The sequence below is a fragment of the Thalassophryne amazonica genome, chromosome 4 (assembly GCF_902500255.1).
Source record: "Thalassophryne amazonica chromosome 4, fThaAma1.1, whole genome shotgun sequence".
Lineage (NCBI taxonomy): Eukaryota > Metazoa > Chordata > Actinopteri > Batrachoidiformes > Batrachoididae > Thalassophryne > Thalassophryne amazonica.
The window spans coordinates 60,620,681-60,646,946 of record NC_047106.1 but is presented as its reverse complement, the minus strand read 5'-3'; the positions used below and the strand labels follow the sequence as shown (position 1 = coordinate 60,646,946).

Sequence of the window (26,266 nt, the reverse complement as noted above, 5' to 3'; positions counted from 1 at the left end):
CGAGAGGAGGGGGTGGGATGAAAAGAGGGTGGTCCTTACTGTTCTTTTTGACTCTTTCCTTTCATTGTTTACTTCACCTTCCTGCTGTTCTACCAGCAGGGTCCCATTTCCGAAAACTATCTTCTGGCTGACATGAGTTTAGCCTTGCTTTTCAGGAACTAGGCCTAGTTCTGCTGGTTGGTACCTCTTTTCATTGAGTGGATGGAAATGCAGATTTAGCGACGATTTGTTCTTAAAAATGGAACATTTATATATGGTTGGGCTTTTACTCACAATGTCATTGTTATGTATGTAGAAACTCTCATGCTTCAAGTCAAATTTAGCCATAAAACAAGTCCTGTTAGGCTTCTGTAACACGTAGCCTGTAGAAGATAAACTGAGGCAACATCGGAATATGCATACTACTGTACTATATATTGTTGTTTGTCTTTTGGCTATCCCTGTTTGGGTGAGGTCACCACATCAGAGCCAGAACAGAGCCATACTGGGATTTGGAACACATTCAAAGAAAGACAGCGGTCATACATGAAAATACGTAGTAGTGGGGTCTGCTGAGCCATGGCATTGTACAAATAATTTTATTTATAATGTGCGCTAAGATAATTCTAAGTGCTAAAAAATAGAGCCCATAATCATTAAAACCATCAAACAATAGAAAACATAAAAGATATGTTAAAATAAGACTACAAATTTTAAATCTTAAAAGTTACAAATGAGGACATCAAAACATGAAACAAAACTGTTTCTCACTCAGAGGCTACATGCCTTAGAGAAAAGGTAAATCTTTAATTTGGCCTTAAATATCTCAACTGAATTTAATTGGGCACTGTAGTCTCGTTTGTGGGTGGGCCCTAAAGTGTTAAAATATGACATATATGACACAATAATCCTACATCTGGGGACAGCCCTCGTCTGTCCCCATCAGAAAAATGGTACTTTCTCTGAGTTTTTGTGCAAATTACACCGCAAACAACATGAAAATGCAAAGAAAAAGTGACGATGCGGTGGAAAGTGGACATGTGTGTTGTGGTTTGTTTTTGGCCCGGTGAACAAACATGTGGAGGCGGTTGTGCAGTAGAGAGAACGCAGCTACTCTGGTTAGCTGTGTGGGCTAACACTTACTGACACAACCTCTCCCATTTGCCTTGTCTTCCTTTCTCCACTGGGAACCGAAAAAAAAACTGCACTTTTTGCGACTGCTTAGGTGATTGCAGTACATACTTAATACATTTGAGTATTGTATGTACTTAAAGGATTCAGAGATTCCCACTTGAAAAGGAGAGATGCTTCTCCCCATTTAAACTACCAGCCAGAGAAACCGGTTTTGTTGTGAGGAGGGGATTGGAGTCTGAAAATGTTTAATCATTTCTTTTCAGGGTGCATCACCTCAGTACATATTGGGTAGTTTTGGACAAAAGGTTTAATGTCTGTTTTTAAACAAATATAATGTAGGCTACTACAGTATAAACTTGCTGAAAACCTCACTCACTCACTCACTCACTCATCTTCAACCACTTATTCCAATCAAGGGCCGCGGGTGGCTGGAGCCTATCCCAGCAGCCATAGCGTGCGAGGTGCGGTCCACCCTGGACAGGATGCCAGTCTGTCACAGGGCTTGCTGAAAATCTGTGTAACATAATTGAAGATTCAGTCATCCCTGAATGAGATGTTTCTAATGCGTACTGATTTTACAGGTAAACCTTGTAAACTTGCACAAGTTGGGGTCCACAAAATTGACCCGCGACTTAGATGACCAAACAAAGTTAAAATCACCTTACCTTGCCATATTACAATAGTTTTGACCATTTGGAGCATGATTCCTTCCTGGATGATGATAATTTCTTCATCTTGAGCGGGTTCAAGATCTTCTTCCTCCTCAGGCTGTTGCACTTCAGCGATGAGGGCTTCATCAGTGTGGATGATTCTGGACAATTCAGAGTTTTTCATTTACAGATCTGGACATGACCTTCCTGTTTAGATCCTTCCCGCGACCGGACATGATGGCTATTTGCACACTTGAAAACTTGCTTGCTTTAACAACCAGAACTTGCTTGCTTGAAAATCTTCATAGAACTTTCTGGAGACGATGTGGACGATCTGATTCGGTTCCGAATGGGCCAGAATTTATACTCATGTCTGCCCCTCCTACAAATGGTCAAATCTGACGAAAATGTTGATGTTGATACAGTAGTCTAAATTTTCAGGGTCCGCAAATCCACCAAGTGTTTAGCGGAAAAGCGAGTTAACACATACGGGTGTTAATGGGGTTCATCAGTATTTGCTTTTCTGTGATTAATGAGAAGAAGAATAAATACATACCTGAGGTAATACACATTTTCATGAAACATTATGTTACGCGTATGCTAATCACAATCCACAAATGATGTGACTCACAGGTAAGACACGGTGAGCCTTGTGCTTCATGACATTGACCTGAGAGCAGAGTGAGGCCCCTCCCCTCCCTCCAGGGGGTGTTTGACAGTTTTCCAAGAGCAACAGTTTACAATGAAATTCCTCAGCATGAGTAAAGTGAGGGCGGCTTCCGGGTCAAACAAGTCTGTTCAAACCTCCGAAATAAATTCATGCAACTCCCATAGATATAGAACAAACCCAATTCTTCATCTGTTTAGATACAATAACCTAAAACACATGCACACACACACACACACACACACATATGAGTTTCTAAGTGCACAAAATATACAGTGTATATATTATTTTATATGCAGCATATATTATTATTATTTTGCAGCAAACACATTTTGGAGATATGTTGCTTTACCACTGGATAAGGCCAGTGTGTATAAAAATTATTCGTGTGTGCGAGACATGCAAACCTAGCAGAATAACTAGCACTCGAAGAAGCTTCTTCTAATGAGGCTCACGCTCACATGCAAGAGCTCAATGAGTGTCACACCATTAATGGGCCCGAGGTCATTCAGCGGACTGGACAAGCCTCACCCCGTCCAATGGTGGTGGGTTGCCCTTCCTAATGTGTCAATAAGACATCACAAATATACTATGAACGTGGTTTTGCATAAACATCCACCCATCCATTTTCCAAACACCATCACCGTGTAACAGGCAGGGTGCACCTTGGACAATCTATCACAGGGCCAGTTCACAGACACAGATTAACACATTCACACGCTCACTCATATCCTGTTTGTTTTTAATCTGTCCTGTTTTATATGTATATTTGTGGAGTTTGAGTCTGATAATCAAAGCTTCAACTCATATTCATTCATTCTCTATATCTGCTTACCATATTTTCTAGAGTATAAGTCGCACCGGAGTAGAAGTCGTACCTGTCAAAAAATGCCTCTTGAAGAGGGAAAAAACTATATATACTTTTCACCAGACTATAAGTCGCACCTTTTTCTGTGTTATGAGCTGTTTAATTTGGGATTTTTGTGCATACCTTTAGCAATTAAATGCAACACAATATTGGGATTTAAGTAATAATGTTTCATTTGATTTAATTAATGTCAATGACAATGTTGTTTTGCACTTAGTTAACAATGTTATGTGGAAAAAGATACCTTAACTTTATCAATTAAAGTCAACATTTTATTTCTTAGAGTGTATATAAATAGTCATTATAATTACTATTATTAATGTCAAACTTGTGACTTTTCAGTATACAAGTCACAGGGCCTCCCAAACAAGTAAAAAAAAAAACAACTGATTTATACTCTAGAAAATACAGTACTGAGTCAAGGACCCAGTTCTTTTTAATTTGCACTGGCTTCCAGTCTCTTTTAGAGTTGATTTTAAAATTTTGATGTTTGTCTTTAAAGCCCTTAATGGCCTGGCCCCTCCTTATTTGACTGAGCTTTTGCATCCTCGTGTCTCAAACAGGTCTTTGAGGTCTATAAATCAGCTTTTACTGGAGGTGCCCAGGTCCAGGTCTAAACGCTGGGGTGATCGGGCCTTCTCTGTTGCTGGGCCCAAACTTTGGAATAAATTGCCCCATGAAATGATAATTATCTCTGACTTAGAGCTTTTTAAGTCCAGGCTCAAGACGCATTTGTTCAGGCTGGCTTTTAACACTCAGTAGCATGATGGCACTTTACTTTATGCTATTAAATGTTTTTATGCATTTTTATATAATTGTTTCTGCAATGGTCTTATTGTTGGATATTTGTTTTTATTATGTTTTGTTTTTAAATTTTGTTGTAAAGCACTTTGGTCACTTTGAGTGCTGTAAAGGGCTCTAGAAATAAACTTGATTGATTGATTGATTGATTGATTGATTGATTGATTGATTGATTGATTGATTGATTGATTGATTGATTGATTGATTGATTGATTGATTGATTGATTGATCATGGGGTGCTGGAGCATATCCCAGCATTCATAGGGAAAAAGGCAACGTACACCTTGGACCGGATGTCAGTCCATCACAGTGCCACATACACACAGATAAACATCCACATGCACATCTATGGTCCATTTAAAACTTCCAGTCCACCTAACATCCATATGTTTGAAAGTGAGAGGAAGCCAGAGCACCCGGAAGGAATTCACGCAGACACTGGGAGAACATGCAAACTCCACACAGAAAGAAAGAGGTGGGAAGCAAACCCAGGAGCTTCTCACTGCGAGGCAGCAGTCCTAACCATAAAGCCACTGTGTTGACCTTTGCATAAACAATAATTTCATATATGTTCTAAAGTAATGTGTTCATAAAATATGTAGTCTGCCTAGCATTTGTGGTTTTATGATAAATTATTAACACAGCATGCTTCAGCACTTAGACCCCCTCAGCTGATGTGAAGAACATGATCGGTGAATGAATAGTCAGCGACCTATTTTCTCAGAAAAAGTAGGTCAAGCCCACAAATAGCTACTTCTCCACACCAACATGCATCACTGACTCCTATTATGAACATCCCATATCTTGTCCTTGTTGATGTCGTTACTGAAGAAGTTGATCTATTGTATTAAATACATAGGCAAAGATCATTAATGTTCGATACACTTCTGGTCCAGCCCAAGATGCATCACTGGAATTAAAATTATGAACATCAATTGACTTGTTCAGATGATATTTTGTGTAAGTCTTTTTATGACCAAGTTGACCTAATTCTGGAGAAATAGGTCAACTTGGCTTCTGGTTCATCCAAAAATGCACCACTGACATTCAACTAATCAGCATAACTTTGCCAATTCAAGGCATAATGCTGTGACATCATCACATGGACAGACAGACACACCCAGGGACAGGAGGTTGGGTGAGATGATGACAGTACTCCTTCAACTGTCAGCTGACAGCTAAATGCAACCTTTCTAAGAAACATAGAGTAGGTTACTGCCGTTCTGACCAATCAGTATGACACCACAACGCCTCCAGTTCTAGTGATCGTAAATCTTTGGCATTTCACTTTATGTGTATCTGTCGTGGTGGTAGGATAAGTGGGATAGAGTTGGGCTACACATTGGATCTCTGCCTTTGAATGAGTCACTTGTAGTCAGTTGGGTTAATGGTTGATATACGAAAGCTTCGGTCCCACCGAATAATAAGCCATGAATAATGAGCCACACATCACGTAAGGCGCTTCTATGTGCCTCTCTGACATGTGCCACGTATCCGCCTATAGTGAGCCACGACTGACCTGTCATTGACCTATCATTTGAGCCCCGTCCAGCCAGAGGCCCGTGTCGCCACATATGATCCATGTAGCGCCATGTAACGCAAAGTTGGTGCACATTTAGGCATGAGTTTGGTCCAACCCTCCACCCCTCCCACACTTGGTCCCTTTAAAGTGTGGGTTTTCCATTCACAGCATCCATTCAAGATGTTGTCACATTTTTTATACACAGTCCAAAAAAAAAAGACGCTCCTGCACAGTCCGGCCAGTGTGCGCATCTGTGCGGCAGGCTGCAGTTCATCTGTGTTCCAGAGTCATTAAATGTAGCAGTTCTGTGTGTTCACCCAGCTCTCTGTGACCAAAAAAAAAGACACCACAAAGAGGTGGCCGTTTTAATTATATACACCCGCAACTGTGTACATCGATCACTTCTCCCCCAAAAAACACAACACAAAACACATCCATAACCAGACCAGCTAGAAACAAACCACAGGTTCCTGGACAGTCGTCTGTGCGCTTCTTCTTGTTGGCATTATTTCTTCCGTGGCTTACAGTCATTTTGACACTGTGATCCAAATTTTAACTTTGTGTTCATCCGTTAATGTCTGTAAAATCTTTTTTTTTTTTTGTACATTGGCGTTCTGTGTAAATGCTCGTCTTGAGTGCGAGTCATTGTGTCAGCGCGCACAGTGCGTGCCTCATCTGATTCATTATAACAAGGTGCTAAATCTATCATAAACATACTTTACAGCTGCTTATAAAGAAGGAATGAACATGCAACTGTTTTACCAAGCTATTACAATATAAACATTACAATTTGGAACAGCCTAAAAAACCTTTTAGGCTGTTCTAAATACATTCTTCACTTCAGCGCACGAGACAGAGAGAGAGGAAATTGCTGCAAATGAAACATCCTCTGTGATTCCAGAAGCGATTTGAGGTGTTTTCAACATCCAAGCTCTGGCAGAAAATGATTAATCCACTACAAAATAATTATTTTATATAGAGCATCCACCGCACAAAGCAAGTGAGATTGTCATGACAAAGTGCGCAAGAGGGCGGTTCTGATCCACGCACTTGCATGCACTCTGCCATGCACAAAAGTAAACTCAGCTTAAACTCATTGTAAACCGGTGTAAACTGTGTGCAGCTTAGTGTAAGTGCGCAAAGAAAACTTTGAAATGTTCAAAATCTCCATCACGCATTAATTACATGAATTTCACGTGAACATTATGCAAACAATTCAAAAACACAGCATGTGAGTGATTGCATCAGCGCACCGCATCAGAGCACAGCTCATCTGAACGGTTATAACGAGAAGTTAAATCTATCATAAGCATACTTTTACAGCTGCACACAAGAAGGGATGAAAATGCAACTATTTTTCCAAGCTATTACAATATAAACATCACAAATAATTACTTTTTAGATGGTTCCAAATGCTTTCTCCACCTCACCGCGTGCGAGAGAAAAGCTGTAGCTGGAACAGCCCTCTGTGATTTCAGAAGCGATTTCAACAGCTAACTCACAGAGAAAATAATTAATCCAGTACAAAATAATTATTTTACATATGCAGCGTCCAGCACACAACGCGTGGCAGCCAGTGGAACAAAGCACGCCATCCAGTAGGGAACACAGTGGGTGGGATCTTCACAACGTTGTTCTTGCAAGTGCGCATATCAAAGATGTGCTAGATTAAGGGCACCTTAGGGTTTCAGTTGTAAATTGTTTGCCCCCCACCCAACCCCTGAAAATTAGAAGCCTTCTACCTCCACTAATGTTGGCCTGGAAACAGGACTGATCTTTAAATATGTAAATTAGGAGATAACACCATCAAATGAAATGACAAGATTCATTCTGTTATACTTTAATGATGGGAAAGTAATATATATTCTAAGTGTTGTTTTAAATCTATGTATTTTCAAGGCAGTAATTAAACAAAAGACTTCAGACGTGGCACAGTTCTTGGATACAGTAACAGTAGCAACATAGTGCTATTTAAGGATCCCACCACACAACATCTGGACATCATTACCCAGCCTACAGTTTCGGTATATTCAGTGCATTTCAGTGCACCTTTAGTAGTTTCTTTCTATTTTAAAGCTTTTGCTTTCTAATTTCTAGTAGCAAAAAAAAAAAAAAAAAAAGAGAGAGAGAGAAAGATAGAAATTTGAAGTAGAATTTGGGACTGTAATAATTGATTTTATATGAAAATGATTTGTCTCTTATAATCATGCTATAATGCAAAGAAAAAAGTAAATAGTAGATTGCAAATAAAAGAGCCTCCAAGCTGTTGTATATACGAGTAAATAAGAGGCGGTTCAGTTGCTTTCCTGTTTTAGCCATTGTGCTACTTGTTCAAAGATTTAACATCTTGTTGCAAAAGTTGAAAACTTTCATAAAGAACTCTCTTCCTGCTTAACTTTTTTCTGACATGTAAGTGTTATAAGGCTCGTCTCAAATCTATATTCCAGATGTGGATGCAGGGCTGTTTCCTGCTACTTTTCCTACACTTCCTACAGAAGCATCACAAAGTATTTGAAATACTGCCAAATAAAGGAATCAATAAATAAAATGAAATAAATTCACATGAAATAGAACAATTTAGCTTGAGAAACAGTAATGTTAAAAGAAACTTTCATGGAGGGAACAAAATTGAATTTCTTTTTGTAGTCAAGCCATTCATCACAAGCTTCTCCAACTCTTTACAAAGGAAGGAAAAAAATGTGGGACACGAAGCTCCACTGATGGAAGCTGCCAACAGAACCATGACGCAAGACGAGAAATGTTTGGGCTCTGCTGTGTGATGTAACACGCTGAGGTTTTTGCATCGTCCGCCTAAATCTGACTGACAAAGTATTGATACTTAAAAGACGCAATATGCAATGTCTTACAATGACTAAACATTGTATAGTTAAGTACAATGTAGAATTAACACCTATAGGTGTTAATTCTACACCAGGTGTTAATTCCCAGAAAAATCTATAGATAGATTTTATATAGATTTTATTTTATATAGATAGATAGATTTTGATTTTTCTTTCAAATTTCAGAAAACTGAGAAAATTTAGTTTCTACCGAAATCCAAGCATTATAATGTAGGTTCATTTTTGTAATATGTTGCAAAATTACAGCTCATTTCAATGAAAAAGACATATTTATCTGGGGGGAAATTCCACAGTGAATATTGTCTTTTCTTTCATCACCGTCATGCAAACTAACTACAGGAAGAAGTGTGTATGATGTGCATGTATGATGTTTTGAGATTACCTGTGACGCATTTTACATTAACATCCATGAGATTTCTTGTCAGTCACTTCCAAATAGGGCTGGGCGATATGACTTAAAATTCATATTGCGATATAAATTGAATCCCTTCATGGTAATGGTATATATCGCAATATAAACTTAAGTGGAAAATTATAAAATTATAAGTGTTTCTGAATGGGTCATATAGTCACTTAGCAAAGTTAAATTGACTAAAATAAACAAATAAACAAATAAATAAATAAAAAACAACAAAAAACAAAAACAGATATAATTCATTTTGAGCACCTGATTCACTGACTTGTATTTTTGTGCATTGGAATGATCTCATTTTGCCATTCATGTTTCTGTCCAGTAGGAGGCAGTGTTAGTTTATCTGCTTTTGGTGGCGTTTTGTCCAGAAAGTCCTCAGAGACCCTGCCACATGGGTTGATGATCCTGATTGGCTTATGTCGTGGGGTTCCAATGATACAGCAGAAGGCGTGTTTTTTTCCCTCTGCTCTCCTGCCCCCAGATGGAGTTCTCAGCTCATCTGAATGAGGAAATGTGAGACTGTTTACTGCAGCTTTCTGCAAATATGCACACCAAATATGACTATAAAATTCACAAAAACATTGCACAAATTATTCATCATATTTCAGGTTTATAGGCCTATTAACATAATTTAAAAACTCATATAGCGCCTGAAGCACACACTTTTAAAATGCATTGGCGCGGAGACTGAGTCTGGTGAATTTAATGGGACAACTGCTTAATTCGGTCATGTGATTTTTACATGACCAAATTCAGTCAGGCGACTCCAGAGGGTTAAAATAACTTCTAATTTTACACTCTTACAAGGAGAAGTTTTGATCCACCGAAGTTGAGATGGAGCCTTTGACCAAAGCATTGATTGTAGCCTTTTCCCATCGTTCAGAGTCAGTGAGGAATATACGATGTCATCAACAAGCATTATCGCAATTGGTCGGTGGAGTCTAAATCTCTACCATTGGCCAAATTTATACCATGAAGCGGTTAAATCATTTATATCATCCACCCCTAATTCCAAAGCTACCAATTGTTGGTCATAGCATCTGATCCAAAGCAAAAGACAATTAATCATTGTGTTTTGTTTTGTTTTTTTTAGAAATCTCCTTTTTATTCATATATGTATTTGTTTTAGGAAGAGACATCTCCGTGTTTCTGGGATATGTTTTGCTACAAACGTTAATATTATTATATTATTATAATTAATATTGTTATATTATTATAACTACTCAGACTGCCAACGTGAGGCAGTCTGAGTCCGTGGACATTTTTAAGTCAAGGCTCAAAACCTATTTTTAGTCTCTTTCTTATGGATAGTTTTTATTTTTATTTGTTTTATTCTTTTACGACCGTTGTTAACCCCAACGGTCGTTTTGACCGTTGGGGTTTTACATCATTATTGTATGGCCTTGCCTTACAATATAAAGCGCCTTGGGGCAACTATTTGTTGTGATTTGGCGCTATATAAAAAAAAAATTGATTGATTGATTGATGTGGGCCGCTGAAGAGGAGGTACTGCTGGCCCACCACCACCAGAGGGCACCCTGCTTGGAGTGCGGGCTCCAAGCACGAGAGGGCGCCAGACCCAGAAGAAGTGACAGCTGTCATTCATCCTCTGCACCAGCTGTCACTCGTTCATCATCATCATCACCATAAAGGCCGGACTGCAACTCCACCTCCTCGCCGAGAAATCGCGACTACTGAAGAGGTAATTTCTCTGCTGACACATACGTTGTGTAATAATCTGAACTTCTGTTGCAGCCGTTTTCCTGGTGGTTTTCCTTGTCTGTGGGATTGGCGTTTGGTGTGACAGCGACGGCTTCGCCTCACACTCCAAACCAGATAAGTGGTTAACCAGGAGCTGCACGAGTGTGTGATTGGAGGTGGAGGTGCTCCCTCCTAACTGTGTACAGACTGTGGATTACTGAGAGTGCGGACTCACACTCATTCATCTTGTCTTTGCTTTCTGCCAGCAGTACCAGGGTCGACAGCCGAAGACAGAGGCCACCTGGGGACTCGGGACTTGGCGGCTCCGGTGTTCTTCAGACCGTTGGTGGTGGAAGCCGTGTGGGACGCGGCTTCTCTCTCGTCGGGGGTCTTCTATCTTCGAGCCTGCCCACACGTCACCTGGTGTCAATTGACTTTGCAATTTCTGTGTATTTAGTTGTGTATTATCACAACATTAAATTGTTACTTTTTGGCTTATTCATTGTCCATTCATTTGCGCCCCCTGTTGTGGGTCCGTGCTACGACACCTTCCCAACATTTACGTCTGTTTTTATTTATGTATTTGGATTTTTTTTAATTCATTTTTAATTATTTATTCAATTTTATGTTGATTTGTTTTATGTAAGGCGCCTTGAGATGGCTTTTGCTGTGATTTGGCGCATTATAAGCTAATTAAATTAAATTAAACTATTTTAGGAAATGTTGTGACAGATATTAGCATACAGAAAAGATGTATAACATGCCACCTTAAATGTATTTTAAACATGTTTATACATAATCTGTTAATTGTTTTGGCAAGTAACATATATTCAAACAATAACATTCACTGCGGTTTTAAAAACTGTGATATTAACCATGCCCTTGTTTCCAAAAATACTTTTGCAAAATCATGAAAATACCATTTTGTACTGATGTGAGAATTTACCCTTCTTGTGATTACAAATCAGCTATAATCGGGTTATATAATCAAGATACATCCTGCCAAGTTGCAAAAGAGAAAAATACCTCTTCCTTTTCACAAGTAATATTTTTTTAATCGTAAATTTGGCCTTTTTGTTGCAGGAACTAGTGATGTGGTTTAAAATTAAAATGTTTTAATTATTTTGCCTCTTAATTATTTTGCATATTATAAACTAAGTCAATGAACTGAATCTGACAGTGATAATGTTTGTTCTATGGCCTTCGATGTCATCATCTTAAGCCAAAATTTGATAAGCAAGCAATAACATAGCTGTTGTTTATCCTTCACCTGCGCACTTATCATTGACTTTTAGGATTTTTGAAATACTCGTATCAACATTTAATTATTTTTAGTGATTATTTGTGCACATTTTTTGGTGTCACCTACACTTTTAGGTTCATGCACAGTAAACTAATCAGCTTTGCTGTGGACTAACAACCACTAGATGGAGTTCAAACCATCCGAACAAACTGTAGCCTCCACAGCTGAGCTTTTCCAAGATTCTCAAAGGGAAACAAACCTACAACAGAGCTGTGACATGCAACCCCAATTCCAATGAAGTTGGAACGTTGTGTAAAATGTAAATAAAAACAGAATAAATGATTTGCAAATCCTCTTCAACCTATATTTAATTGAATACCAACACTGAATGCCCGTGACCTTCGATCCCTCAGGCGGCACTGCATTAAAAACCGACATCATTGTGTAAAGGATCTTACCGTGTGGGCTCAGGAACACTTTCAAAAACCATTGTCAGTTAACACAGTTCATCACTACATCTACAAGTGCAAGTTAAAACTCTACCATGCAAAGCGAAAGCCATACATCAACAACATCCAGAAACGCCGGTGCCTTCTCTGGGCCCGAGCTCATTTGAAATGGACAGATGCAAAGTGGAAAAGTGTGCTGTGGTCTGATGAGTCCACATTTCAAATTGTTTTTGGAAATCATGGACGTCGTGTCCTCTGGACAAAAGAGGAAAAACAGCATCCAGATTGTTACCAGTGCAAAAATCAAAAGCCAGCATCTGTGATGGTATGGGGGTGTGTTAGTGCCCATGGCATGGGCAACTTACACATCTGTGATGGCAACATCAATGCTGAAAGGTACATCCACGGTTTGGAGCAACACATGCTGCCATCCAAGCAACATCTTTTTCAGGGACGTCCCTGCTTATTTCAGCAAGACAATGCCAAGCCACATTCTGCACATGTTACAACAGCGTGGCTTTGTAGTAAAAGAGTGCCGGTACTTGACTGGCCTGCCTGCAGTCCAGACATGTCACCCATTGAAAATGTGTGGTGCATTTTGAAGCGCAAAATATGACAATGGAGACCAGAGACTGTTGAACAACTGAAGTCGTACATCAAGCAAGAATGGGAAAGAATTCCACCTACAAAGCTTTAACAATTAGTGTCCTCAGTTCCCAAACACTTATTGAGTGTTGTTAGAAGGAAAGGTGATGTAACACAGTGGTAAACATACCACTGTCCAAGCTTTTTGAAACGTGTTGCAGGCATCCATTTCAAAATGAGCAAATATTTGCACAAAAACAATCAAGTTTATCAGTTTGAACATTAAATATCTTGTCTTTGTGGTGTATTCAACTGAATATAGGTTGAAGAGGATTTGCAAATCATTGTATTCTGTTTTTATTTACACTTTACACAATGTCCCAACTTCATTGGAATTGTAAAAAGTCATTGGTTGTAAAAAATCAACTGCAAGAGGCAAGTCTCAAATGTTTTAAATAAAAAAAAAAAACCCTGAGCTGATGTGCAGCTTTCAGGAGGAGGTCTGACTGTGGCGTCATAATGAGTTCATGTGCTCACTGCAGCAAATCAAATGCAAAACCTCCAAACTGTGTCAGCACTGAATGACAGTCAAGTGATGCATTGTGTGCACAGTTTAACTTTTGCACTTGTTAGAAAATGCACTTTTATCACCATCTGCAGACACAATCTGTTTGTGTTTCCATGATTTCTGTTGTTCCTCCTCTGGACCACAGTGGTGTAGGCAGAATCAGACTGTGCACCTGACCCCGCTGTGTTACCGCCTACGGAGGAGACCCCGACCGTCAACCCACCCTTCCTGTCTGCAGATGCTGTTTGCCATTTTAACACAGGTGGAGTTTAAAACAAGTGCAGCAGCTGGAGCTGCTGACTAATTCCAACCTATGGAGCGAGGAGGCGGGAGCTCGGGTCACCCACATCAAACACACCAAATCCTCCTGAGATCATTGTTTCCAAATGTATATGACAGAACTCTTCATTTCTTCCATCGTGATCATATCGTAACGACAACTGTGGATAATTTACCTGAAGAAGAATACAAAGTGTTTAAGCCAGAAATCTCTTTTATATCGAAAATCAGAGATCTTATGAAACAAAACAAACAAACACAAACACACAGGGTCACAGGATATGGGAAAATAAATTAACACAGACATTGTTTAGGGGGGAGATGGCATATTGATTAAAAGAGTGTTTCAATCTGTTTGCTTTGGCTGGAGGGATTCTACACTTCCTCTGACTATCCCTAGATGTAATTTCAACTTTGCTTAAACATTGGATCCCAAATCTGACCTCAGCCTGTGATAATGATTCTTTTTAGTTTCAAAATCAAGTCACTTTTTCCCCAATTAACCCTCAACCAGACCACCAAGTTTGATTCAAATTGGATCAAAACTCTTTGAGTTATTTTGTTCACAGTTGGACAGGTGGACACATAGAGCCATCAAGGACAGACAGTTTAAGTTTGACCATTTTAAAGCTCTGTTACAGTGAGCAGAAACAGATTTATGTTTCTACTGTAGCGGTGTAATTAAACCATGCTAACCACTGCCACTGACTTAAAATTAATATATACAATAACAGAAATTCCAGAATTATTTTTTTTCTTTCTTTTTTGCTAATAAAACAACTTTTGCCTGTAGTAGTGTTTGTTGATGTGGCCGATTTAACAGCTGGTTTAGGAAATTTAAATATATATTTTAAAATCACAAAACTACTGAAAGTAAGGTCAAGAATAAAAGCCACAAATGGGACAAAAACGTCCTCGCGTCAAGCAACCCAGTCCAGTCGAAGATTCAAGCTTCTCTACTATGTCAAGAATAAAACCTAAAAAAACCAACAAAAAAAAAACAAACAAACCCAAACATCTCATTTTTTTAAAGGTTGAAATCACAAAATCCTGTTACTTTTACTTCACACAGTAACAAGATAGATAGTGTTATTTCTACCTGGTTCTTTTTATGTAAAATTCTGCCCCTTACAAAAACCAAACCATTGTATTCCTCATTTTGAGTTTATTCAAGGTCACGTTAGAAACCAGGCCTGGGACCTTCATAGACAGTGTCCATCTTGTGAAAGGCCCCTAAAATGAGTCATACAACACTTTTTTATACCTTGTGGGTGTTAACATGGGTGTGGTTTAGTCTCACATTTCTAATGTTACTGGCTCTCACCAACAGGGGGCGCTCTCCCTGTGTCTGAAACTTGGACAGATTATGATAGAGTAAAACTTAACATATTTCTCAGAACTTCCAAACAAATAACACAAATAATAAACATTATTATCTAACAATAGATAGATAGAGGAGTCAGGAGAGGAGAAAGCAGATAAAGGGGTGGAGCCGGTGCACTTGGTTTCAGTGCAGAAGGTTCCCGGTTGAAACTCCACCCATGGCATATTTCTCCATGTAATGTAGAGTTGCGTCAGGAAGGGCATCCGGCGTAAAAACTGTGCCAAATCAGCATGCAGCTCCACCTTGGATCTGCTGTGGCGAGCCCGAGTACAAAACAAGGGAGCAGCCGAAGGGACCTACTTACTAAGAGGAGGAGCTTCAGTTTGGGCAGGTATAAACACGCTAAAACATGTGTCCCACCCCTAAAGTTATTTACCATTTTTACACAGGAAATAGTTTTAAGTGAATGAAATGAGTGCAGCAGCGGCGGTTCGGATGTAAACGTGGGTCTGTTCAGGAGGGAGGGAGATAAAAAAAAACAAAAAGAAACGAACCCCCGTCGACACGCCTTCCACAGGGGAGCGTTGAATTATTCACCGGTGTGCCGCCGCACGGGCGGAGACTAAGCAGGACCGCGACTGACCGCGGAACACCGTCCATCCTCTGTGTTCCACTTTCTGGCTGTTTTCGCTGGAAACTTCGGCTCTGTCAGCATTTTCTCCTCTCAGCTCTTGTTTGTCAGGGTTTGACTGGGAATTTTTCACCGGGGGAGAAAGAAACAGAGAACGGGCGAGTGCCGGGAGAAGCGAAGAAATTAAGAAGTGTCAGCAGTTCTTCTCACACCGGTGAGTGTTTTTGTTGCTTTGTTTGACACATTGACCTCAGGTGACACGGTTTTTGTTTAGTTTCTCTAACCCCCATTTGTCCATCGTCACATGCTGCATTCTAATTATTGTGAAAACATGTTTGTGTCTCAGAAGCCATTTATATTTAACGCGCAACTATAAACGTCGACATTCGCGATTCATCTTTTTTTTCCCGGTGTCTTTATTTTTCTCCTACTGATTGTCAGTTTAAAAATAAATTTCTGTGATAACCAGTTACAGCGTCATCGTGGAAAGGAACAGAAGGATTTTTATGCAAGAAAATAAATCAAATTTGGACTGAAGTTCGTCTCCAACATGAAGCTCTATAACACACAAGTGTCACACTGACAGTCTAACAGCTCTGAGTAAAAAAAACAAAAAAACATTCAACAAGCTCATCCATAATGTTTTATTCATTTATTGATGTATATTGTTAAAATTATTAAGTAATGATTTTATGGATCATCAATGCAGCTTTATATTAGTAAAAATAAGACACGGCATGATATCGATTGAATGATGATTTCTTCTTATTATTATCATTATTATTAATATGTATATGTTGCGAAAATGACGAGCGAAGCTCTTCAGCATATATATTTGCCTTTCAGCTTCTGGGGGACCTCCGACCCCCCCAGAGCCCCCACCTTTTAAATGTTTTTCTTTTTTTGCCTTTCAGTTTCTGGGGGGGGCTCTACTCTCCAGACTTCCCTAATTACAGCCCTTTTAACCCCCTGCCACTTTAAGCATTTTTAAAATGTAGATGTAAATTAAAATTCAAACTTTTCAGCTAGTTGACAGTAGGGCTGTACAATATGGCCAAATTATTGTATCTCAATATTGTCATATCAATATGATATCAAATATGACTGATTTCACACAAAGTGCAGCAACAGTGAAAATTAAATATTCTTAAACAAAACGGTAATAATACCACACTCAGCACTCATCATAAGGTTAGGATACAGTGTCCTACAAAAGTATTGGAACACTTGGTGTTTCACACATTATGTGTTCAATGTCGCTGACATTTAATGAGCGAAGCTCTTGACTGTCTGTGTATATAGTGTCAAACAGTAATTTAAAATTGAATAATTGTTGCAGAACCTACCATCAGTTTGTGGCTTTGTTGACCATCGGTTTGCAGCTTTTTACGGCTTTTTTACGACAGTGTTGTCCGGTTTGTGGCTTTTTTCCCCTATGGGCAGATTTTTGGTGCCATTTTCCGGATTGCTTTGTGTCATTTCCGGTTTGTGCCTTCGTCTACCATAGAGTGAGTTGCGCGGCGCTTCACTCGTATATTTAAAATGTCTTTAAAAATGGACTTTTTATTCTAAGGGTAGAGTGGGCTTCTGAGCCCCCAACCCTTTAGCTGTGCACCTGAGTGTACAGTCTGTGAGCAGGAGGAAGACAGACATGATAACAAGAAAAACTTGTTTATTTATGTGGAAAGTGTAACCTGATTAGTCGATACAAAGGGTATATTGCATGCACTGTCTGTCCGAAACAGATTGGTGCGTATACGGTGAAGGAAAGCAAAAGATGTTTTTAAAACATGTGCTGTGGCAGCACTGATGGAGTGCAGAGTATTACTGCTTCATCTGCACCAAGCATATGAAACAGAGCGACATGCACTGCTGATGATCCCTATGAATAAGATAGGCTTGTTGCATGTATAAAGTGAAGGAAAATGGTTATGCGCTTTTAAAACATGTATTGTTGCATGTGAAATGAAGCACCGATTTGGTGACTGAATTTATCAAACACTAATTGATTAAAAAAAAATGCCTTGATTTGGCATGATTCCATTCACTTCGATCGGATCAGGACATTCCTGCTTTAAATTCAGACTTTTTAAGCCCATCATATAAAATCACTTCTGCAGGTGTTCTGTCCAACCAGTCTCTTCAGCAAGCACTTTCACAGAGTGGCACTCCTTCACCTAGAGATTTGGACTAGGCACAGGCTGATATCAGAGTTTGATGATATGGTAACTAAGGGCACATGGCACAATATTACAGTATCGCTCACTTCCTGTACACACATTTCATTGTTACTTCTTTGTTTTTTGTACACTTGGCTGACATAAGTAAGAGCATCATCGTCTTCCTTCTGTATGTCTGTGTATCTGTCTGTCCATGTGATGGCATAAACACATTTTCTTTTGAATAGGCTGAAGGATGTTCATAATTTTGATGTCAGTGTTGCATGTTAGAATGGACCAGAAGCCTACAAAAAAAAAGATTGGTCATATTGACCAACTTTTTTTCTGCGGAAATGGGTCAATTTTGTAAGGAACAAGGTCAACACAATATCACCTGAATGGGCCAGATGTTTTTCATTTTGCTCAGTCGTGCATTGTGGGATGCCTCAGAAGTCTTTTGAAGAGTAGTAGTATGTGCAAAAACTGTCTTAAGAAGTGGACCTCTACTCCTAAGGGTGGGTGTGTGGGTGTGCGTGTGTGTGTGTGTGTGTGTGTGTGTGTGTGTGTGTGTGTGTGTGTGTGTGTGTGTGTGTGTGTGTGTGTGTGGCTGGGTGGGCGGGGGGGGGTACTCTGTCCTCTTCCCCCTCTGCCTATGCCCCTGGCCTGTGCAGTGAGCAGGAAGAATGGAGAACTTGTGTATTTATGTGGAAAGTGCTGCATGATTGACAGGTGAGAAGATTTTATCCATGCTTTTATTTCGTGACATCCTCAGAAAGAGACTTTGTGCATATTAAAAAAAACCAAAGCGCTATAATAATAATAATAATAATAATAATAATAATAGTATTAATAATGATAATGACAATAATAATAATAATTTCATTTATATATAATTTTTTAACTCACTGTAGGTGTGGTTCTGTGTTTAGCTGCTGTTGGTTCCTCTCAAACACAGGCATATGACACTTACAGAACAATGCATATTTGAAAGAAAATAAAGTATAAATGTTTCTGAAGCTGACTGCGGGTGTGCTCTCTTGCTCTTTTCCACTGCACTGTGAGACACAGAGAGATGGTCCAAACTGTTTTGTCAGCTTAATGTAATTGGATGTGCTGCACAAAATGGGGGCCAAATGGCTCCTCACGTCCAGCGTTGATATATAGAAAATATGTGGATGGGAATGAGGCTTTTTCCAATCAGGCAGTTAGAACCACCTAACATTTAATGAGAGACTGCATTACTGATCTGCACCTCAGGGATCTGGGGCATGCCCCCTCCCCTCCATGTGGGAAATTTTTAAAAATTGAAGTGAAATGGTGCACATTATTCTGACCATTTTTTTTTTTTTGCAACTGTGTATTATCAGTGTTTGTATTAATATTTTTCAGATAAAAACAGTTGTTCATTGAGCCTGAACATGACTAACAGAACTCCCAGCTTACCACTGGCTTATACCCACCTATAATTGATGGACATCATTTACATACTGCGCATTTAACATTTTCTCAGAGTCTGTTTTTGTGAAATATTCTGATACAAATCAAGTATGTAAGTTGCTAACAATATCATCTGCACCAGCATTATGCTATCATCATCATCATCATAACCTTCATCATGGTCAACAACATCCAGCATCACCATCAGAGAACAGTTTCATCCATCCATGTTTGCTGCCCCCTTATGGTGCGTTTACACATAGGCAAGATGCATTAGGGAATGTCATATTTGCATCAATCTTGGCACAGCCTGACATTCTTAATGTGACTTAATGCATCTGAATAGGTTTCTTAATAGTGCGTGATATTCGTGATTTTTGTGGAGCATGTTTTTGGCTATTAAAAAGTCTTCCACGAATGTCACGCACCACCCTCGTTTCGCCTCGTGGAGGTTGCAACTGAGCGTGTTGATCAGTCTTGATTAGTGGTGATCCATAATAGAGCGTGACAGTGTTCTTCTCTGACGTGCGCACAATTAAACCCTGTTGCACCGCATTCAGGTTCATTGCTACAGTATGCTGAAGGACAGTGACACCAAGTCGGCTAAAAATTTCCAGTGCTCATCAGCGCGCTTCTGCAGGTGTTCCACCTGCTGCATGTGCCTGATGTTTGGGGAAAACGAGTGAGATGAGAGCCGCGTGGAGCCATACATCTGGTTTTCTCTGTCTCCTCCTTCTCACTGTGCCACTCCATGGCACAGAGCCCAACTAAGCATGCAGTCACAAAGTTCTTCTGCTGTGGATTTTGAGGAGCAAACTGGAGCTATCGGAATTGTTCAGCAACTGACAGTTGGATGACTATGGGTGTGTGTGGAGACAATTCACCTCATTCACAATGTGACAGAATTTAAAGATGCTTTGTTACGTGCGATAGCACGCAGCAACGCGGAACATTCCTGATAATTTTCCAGCAACATGTGGCATTAATCGTAACACGTGGTAAAAGGTTGCAGCAGTTCCTGAGGACACCTGGCACCTCTGCCCCAAATCATCACATTCGTGATCAGCGGCCAAGAGTGTATACTTCGTGGCATTCGTGACTTGCTGTCGTTATGTGTAAACACAGCTTTACTCCAATAAAGAGTGATGGGGGGCTGGAGCCTATCCCAGCAGTCGCAGGGCATGAGGCGGGGTACACCCTGGACAAGATTCCAGTCTGTCACATACATACAGACAGACAATTTAAAGTTTCCAATTCACCTAACCTGCGTGTCTTTGGACGTGGGATGAAACTGAGGAAACCAAAGGGAACCCACGAAAAACACGCAAACTCCACACAGAAAGGCCACATGTTGGAAGCGACTAGGGCTGCAGCTATCAATTATTTTAGTAATCGAGTATTCTATCAATTTATTCTGGCGATTAATCGAGTAATCGGATAAAAAGTACTTTTGCATTTTTAAACAACCTCAATAGTCCAGGGCTTTCCCTAAACAATGGCACAATGTCGCTGAGCCAGTGTTGACATTTTGCTGAAATGGCAATGGGATGTGGTTTCTCTTTTGTTTTGTTTTTTCCCCAACTTGTAAAATTTAAGCATTTTTGAGTTTTTTTTTTTTTTTTTTTTTAAAGGTTGGTAGACTGGGTCCCTGTTAATTTTTGTTTTAATCCCTCTTTCTCTGCGATTCAGCACATGCATTTCAGCTGGAGGTTGAACATGCAAGCCTCGCAATCAGTTTTATTATTATTATTTTATTTAAATGACCATGTTTGTGAAGCATTGTGTGTTGCCCAAAAAAGCGAAAATTAAAAAGCGAAACACTCTGTGTGAGTCTGAGCAAAACACAGAAGAAAGAGTGGACTTTTGCTGAGAGGATCTTTCAGAAACTGTTTGTCCGTGTGGTCGGGGACGGAGCTGTGACTCGCATAGTGTGAACGGAGTGCTGAGAGCCCCTCACATCGAGCACAGAGAGACAGCAGCCAGGCAAGTCATTCCCCACGTAGAGTGGACTGTGTGTTTTTTAGAAACAGACAAACACAGCTTTGCTTTAAATGCGCAGTAAGTCTGTTTCAGATTCAGATGTCAGCATGGACCCTCTTCCTCTTAAAAGGCTTTATTTTACTCTGTGTGTTGCGTTGAAAAGCGGTAGCTTTTGGATTAGCCTTTACATGGTTACTTGGTTTATGGGCATGCTCTAGTCTTCTTCTGTTTTTTTTTTCTGGGGACGTTACAGCGCTACACACAGGCCTGGCATATGTACTACAACATTAAACAAAGCTTCAAGGCACAGAATTTGTCTTGAACATTTTTTGTAATTGAATTAACTAATCATGCTCACCATCGCCAATCACCATCATGCTGCCCAACAGTTTTATGATTCATTTAATTTCATTAAAGTTCATATGTCAATTTCTGAAAGATTTGTACAAATGTATTTAAATACCTTGAAATAAATATAAAGTCTTTATGGCCACTGAATATCTTTAAACATCTTTCACATTATTAATTTATGAGTTCCACAATATTTGTATGTAACTAGGGTATGTTCTTTTAATGTTAAACTATGGCAGATTATTCCTCCAGAATGCCCTTTAACATCACAGGCTAATCTGAAAACAGTGTTTAAGAGGATAATTCTTTTCCATAGACCATGTGTGTGTGTGTGTGCGCACACACACACACACACACACACACACACACACACACACACACACACACACACACACACACACACACACACACACACACACATATATACGAGGTCTGTTAGAAAAGTATCCGACATTATTTTTTTCAAAAACCATATGGATTTGATTCACGTGTGATTGCGTCTGCCAAGCTTGAACCCTCGTGCGCATGCGTGAGTTTTTTCATGCCTGTCGGTTGCGTCATTCGCCTGTAAGCAGGCTTTGAGTGAGGTGTGGTCCACCCCTCTCGTCTATTTTTTTTATTGCGAATAAATGTCTGAACGATTTGGATCTTTGCTGCCTCAATTTTTTTCCAGAAACTGTAAGAGACCTCCAGGTGGACACCGTTCGAAAATTAATATGGCTTTCAGGGACGATTTTATGGGGATTAAACAGATTACGGGGTGTTACTGCCCCTTTAAGGACGGCCCACAACTGCTGAGAACGCAGCGCGCTCCCAGCGCCGATGGACAGGCTGACACCCCGCACAAACAACCAGATCATTTCCAACGTGAAAGCTTTGTTGATCCGGGACCTCGTCTGACTTTCACAAAAAGGCAGAAGATGTGGACATCAGCACTCTTTCCGGCACATTCCACCGTTACAGGAGTTTTTTTTGTTTTTTTTCATGGAAAAAGAAGCCGAGGGACACGCCACGGAGCCGTTCATTACGCGGGACAAAACCACCTCGGTGTTGGTCTCACAGGACGGCTTAAAGGTGGATTTCAGACGGATTCCGGTTGCTTTCCAGTCGTGTGAATATCCGATTGTGATTGTGCATGAGCTGAACATGCCAGAACATGTCCTGTGAGGCTTCATCACGGCGTTTCTTTTCGCCATGTAGCTCCGCCGTGATGCGCGGAATTCCTCCGCCTTTGTTCCTCTTTCCATGACAAAAACTCCTGTAACAGTGAAATGTGCTGTTCATTTCTAAACTGGACGCTGTCTTGATCCGGTATGTCCTCTGACTAGCACAGGAATTGTGAAAAGACGTGGACATCAGCACTTTTTCCGGCACTTGACGCGGCACAAAACCACCTCAGTGTTGGTCTCTCAGGACGGCTTTCAGACGGATTCCGGTTGCTTTTCTGTCGTGTGAATATCCGAGAAATTGAGCTTGAGCTGGACAAGCCCCAACATGTCCTGTGAGGCTTCATCACGGCATTTCTTTGCGCCGAGCGGCTGCACCACGACGCGCCGAACTCCTCCGCACATCTGTCTTAATGTGCCGGAGTAATAGTTAATTACTTAATGTGTGAGTAATAGTGAGCGATTATAGCCAACATTTAAGTGACATATCGATTGTTTTTGAAGAAGATGAGGAAATTTCTGATGAACGAAGTGACAGTGAAAATAATGAGGGCTCCAGCCATATATGTTCGAGCCGTATGCGACAGAAGACGAGGATGAAGTGCAGCTGTCGGGGGATCACAACAATGAAGGCGCTGTGGAGGAGGATATAAGCCGCTCACAAAACACAGAATGGTTTGTTCACTCACCACCTTTTCTTATAAATGATCAGTTATTCCTGGCACGGTGTGTTTGTGTATGAAAAAAATCATGTCAGCAGCACAGCGTGCTTAAATTCAGGAGTTTGTTCTAAAATCATGAACTGTGTTCACATGAGCACCTGAAAGAAAACATTGACATTTTTGTGTTTTCCAAATATACATATGCATGTAAACTGAACAGCCTGTTTTTTTTTTTTGTTGTTGTTGTTCAGACTTCTGTTCATTCAAAGTAGATTAGATGTGATACAATTTATGATTACAGATGTTCTGTATGTGTATTTTAGACAGGAAAGTCTCCATTTAGCATAAACATTTTTCTACAATATTATGCCTGGTAAAATTTGACAACAGATATAGAAGTAAAATTTTCTTTTATTTAGAAATCTTTTCCCCCATCCCATGTGTGTCTACGGCTTTTCAGATAAAGATTTGCTTTGAATAAAATGTGAAGAATTCGCAATCACAAGAAACTGACTTATAAATGATTAAAATATATATAGAATGTACAGAAACTTTATTTTCAGTGATTTTAGAACAAACTCCTGAATTTAAGCATGCTGTGCTGCTGAAATAATTTTTTGCATACACAAACACACCGTGCCAGGAATAAATAATCATTTATAAGAAAAGGTGGTGAGTGAACAAACCATTCTGTGTTTTGTAAGTGGCTTATATCTTCCTCCACAGCGCCTTCATTGTTGTTGTTGTCATCCCCTGACAGCTGCGCTTCATCCTCGTCTTATGTCGTGTATGGATTGAACATATATGGTTGGAGCCCCTCATTATTTTCACCGTCGCTTCGTTCATCAGAAACTTCCTCATCTTCTTCAAAAACAATTGATATGTCACTTAAATCTTATAATCGCTCACTATGCCTTGTGCAGTGTAATTTTATGGTTTAAAAAAACAAAGACAACATGTGGAAAAAGCTTTTTTTTTTTTTTTTTTTTTTTATTCTTCAAGAATGTTAAAACGTCATAGCATGGCAGGGACCTCTTAAGTATTTTTTTATAAAATGTTTTGGTGGTTTTGTGTTGAGTTGTGTAAATGAGGAAATGACCGTCCTGAAAGCGCTTCATGTATTCAGAGTGGGTCTGCCATCTAGTGTTCAAGAGATGAAACTTCAGCTCCTGACCATAAATTTATTTAATTCTTTCACCAAAACAATCAAGTCTTGGCTTGCATCTTAGATGTACCTTCCGGCAAATTGTACCAGTAGTTTTGAGATCTGCACAATAAATGTTTTCAAAATTACATTATATCTGATTTTATTTTTTGTTGTTGTTGTCATTTTGATTTGTTTATTTTGATCAGTTTACCTTTGCTAAGGGACATGGCAGGGGTGGTGGCCAAGTGGTTAATGCGCTTGGTTTCAGTGCAGAAGGTTCCGTGTTCAAATCCCACCCCTGCCACGTTTCTCCACGTAATGTGGAGTTGCGTCAGGAAGGGCATCCAGCGTAAAACCTGTGCCAATTCAACATGCAGATCCACCTTTGCTGCCCCCTTATGGTGCGTTTACACATAGGCAAGATGCATTAGGGAATGTCATATTTGCATCAATCTTGGCACAGCCTGACATTCTTAATGTGACTTAATGCATCTGAATAGGTTTCTTAATAGTGCGTGATATTCGTGATTTTTGTGGAGCATGTTTTTGGCTATTAAAAAGTCTTCCACGAATGTCACGCACCACCCTCGTTTCGCCTCGTGGAGGTTGCAACTGAGCGTGTTGATCAGTCTTGATTAGTGGTGATCCATAATAGAGCGTGACAGTGTTCTTCTCTGACGTGCGCACAATTAAACCCTGTTGCACCGCATTCAGGTTCATTGCTACAGTATGCTGAAGGACAGTGACACCAAGTCGGCTAAAAATTTCCAGTGCTCATCAGCGTGCTTCTGCAGGTGTTCCACCTGCTGCATGTGCCTGATGTTTGGGGAAAACGAGTGAGATGAGAGCCGCGTGGAGCCATACATCTGGTTTTCTCTGTCTCCTCCTTCTCACTGTGCCACTCCATGGCACAGAGCCCAACTAAGCATGCAGTCACAAAGTTCTTCTGCTGTGGATTTTGAGGAGCAAACTGGAGCTATCGGAATTGTTCAGCAACTGACAGTTGGATGACTATGGGTGTGTGTGGAGACAATTCACCTCATTCACAATGTGACAGAATTTAAAGATGCTTTGTTACGTGCGATAGCACGCAGCAACGCGGAACATTCCTGATAATTTTCCAGCAACATGTGGCATTAATCGTAACACGTGGTAAAAGGTTGCAGCAGTTCCTGAGGACACCTGGCACCTCTGCCCCAAATCATCACATTCGTGATCAGCGGCCAAGAGTGTATACTTCGTGGCATTCGTGACTTGCTGTCGTTATGTGTAAACACAGCTTTACTCCAATAAAGAGTGATGGGGGGCTGGAGCCTATCCCAGCAGTCGCAGGGCATGAGGCGGGGTACACCCTGGACAAGATTCCAGTCTGTCACATACATACAGACAGACAATTTAAAGTTTCCAATTCACCTAACCTGCGTGTCTTTGGACGTGGGATGAAACTGAGGAAACCAAAGGGAACCCACGAAAAACACGCAAACTCCACACAGAAAGGCCACATGTTGGAAGCGACTAGGGCTGCAGCTATCAATTATTTTAGTAATCGAGTATTCTATCAATTTATTCTGGCGATTAATCGAGTAATCGGATAAAAAGTACTTTTGCATTTTTAAACAACCTCAATAGTCCAGGGCTTTCCCTAAACAATGGCACAATGTCGCTGAGCCAGTGTTGACATTTTGCTGAA

At 40.1% G+C, this 26,266-nt stretch overlaps 1 protein-coding gene across 5 annotated transcripts in view; it reads left to right on the top strand.

Moving 5' to 3' along the window:
• The first annotated feature begins 503 nt into the window (after positions 1-503).
• The window catches only part of gdpd5b (glycerophosphodiester phosphodiesterase domain containing 5b), a 187,073-nt gene continuing 161,310 nt past the window's right edge, over positions 504-26,266 (top strand). For 2 of the 5 annotated variants that reach the window (XR_004560043.1, XR_004560042.1), the window contains exon 1: positions 15,545-15,888. The gene's annotated coding sequence lies outside the window, so the exon portion shown is untranslated. Of the gene's footprint in view, positions 519-9,219; positions 9,228-15,544; positions 15,889-26,266 lie in introns of those variants that run through there. The other 3 variants (XM_034167968.1, XM_034167969.1, XM_034167967.1) reach the window with 3 other exon arrangements.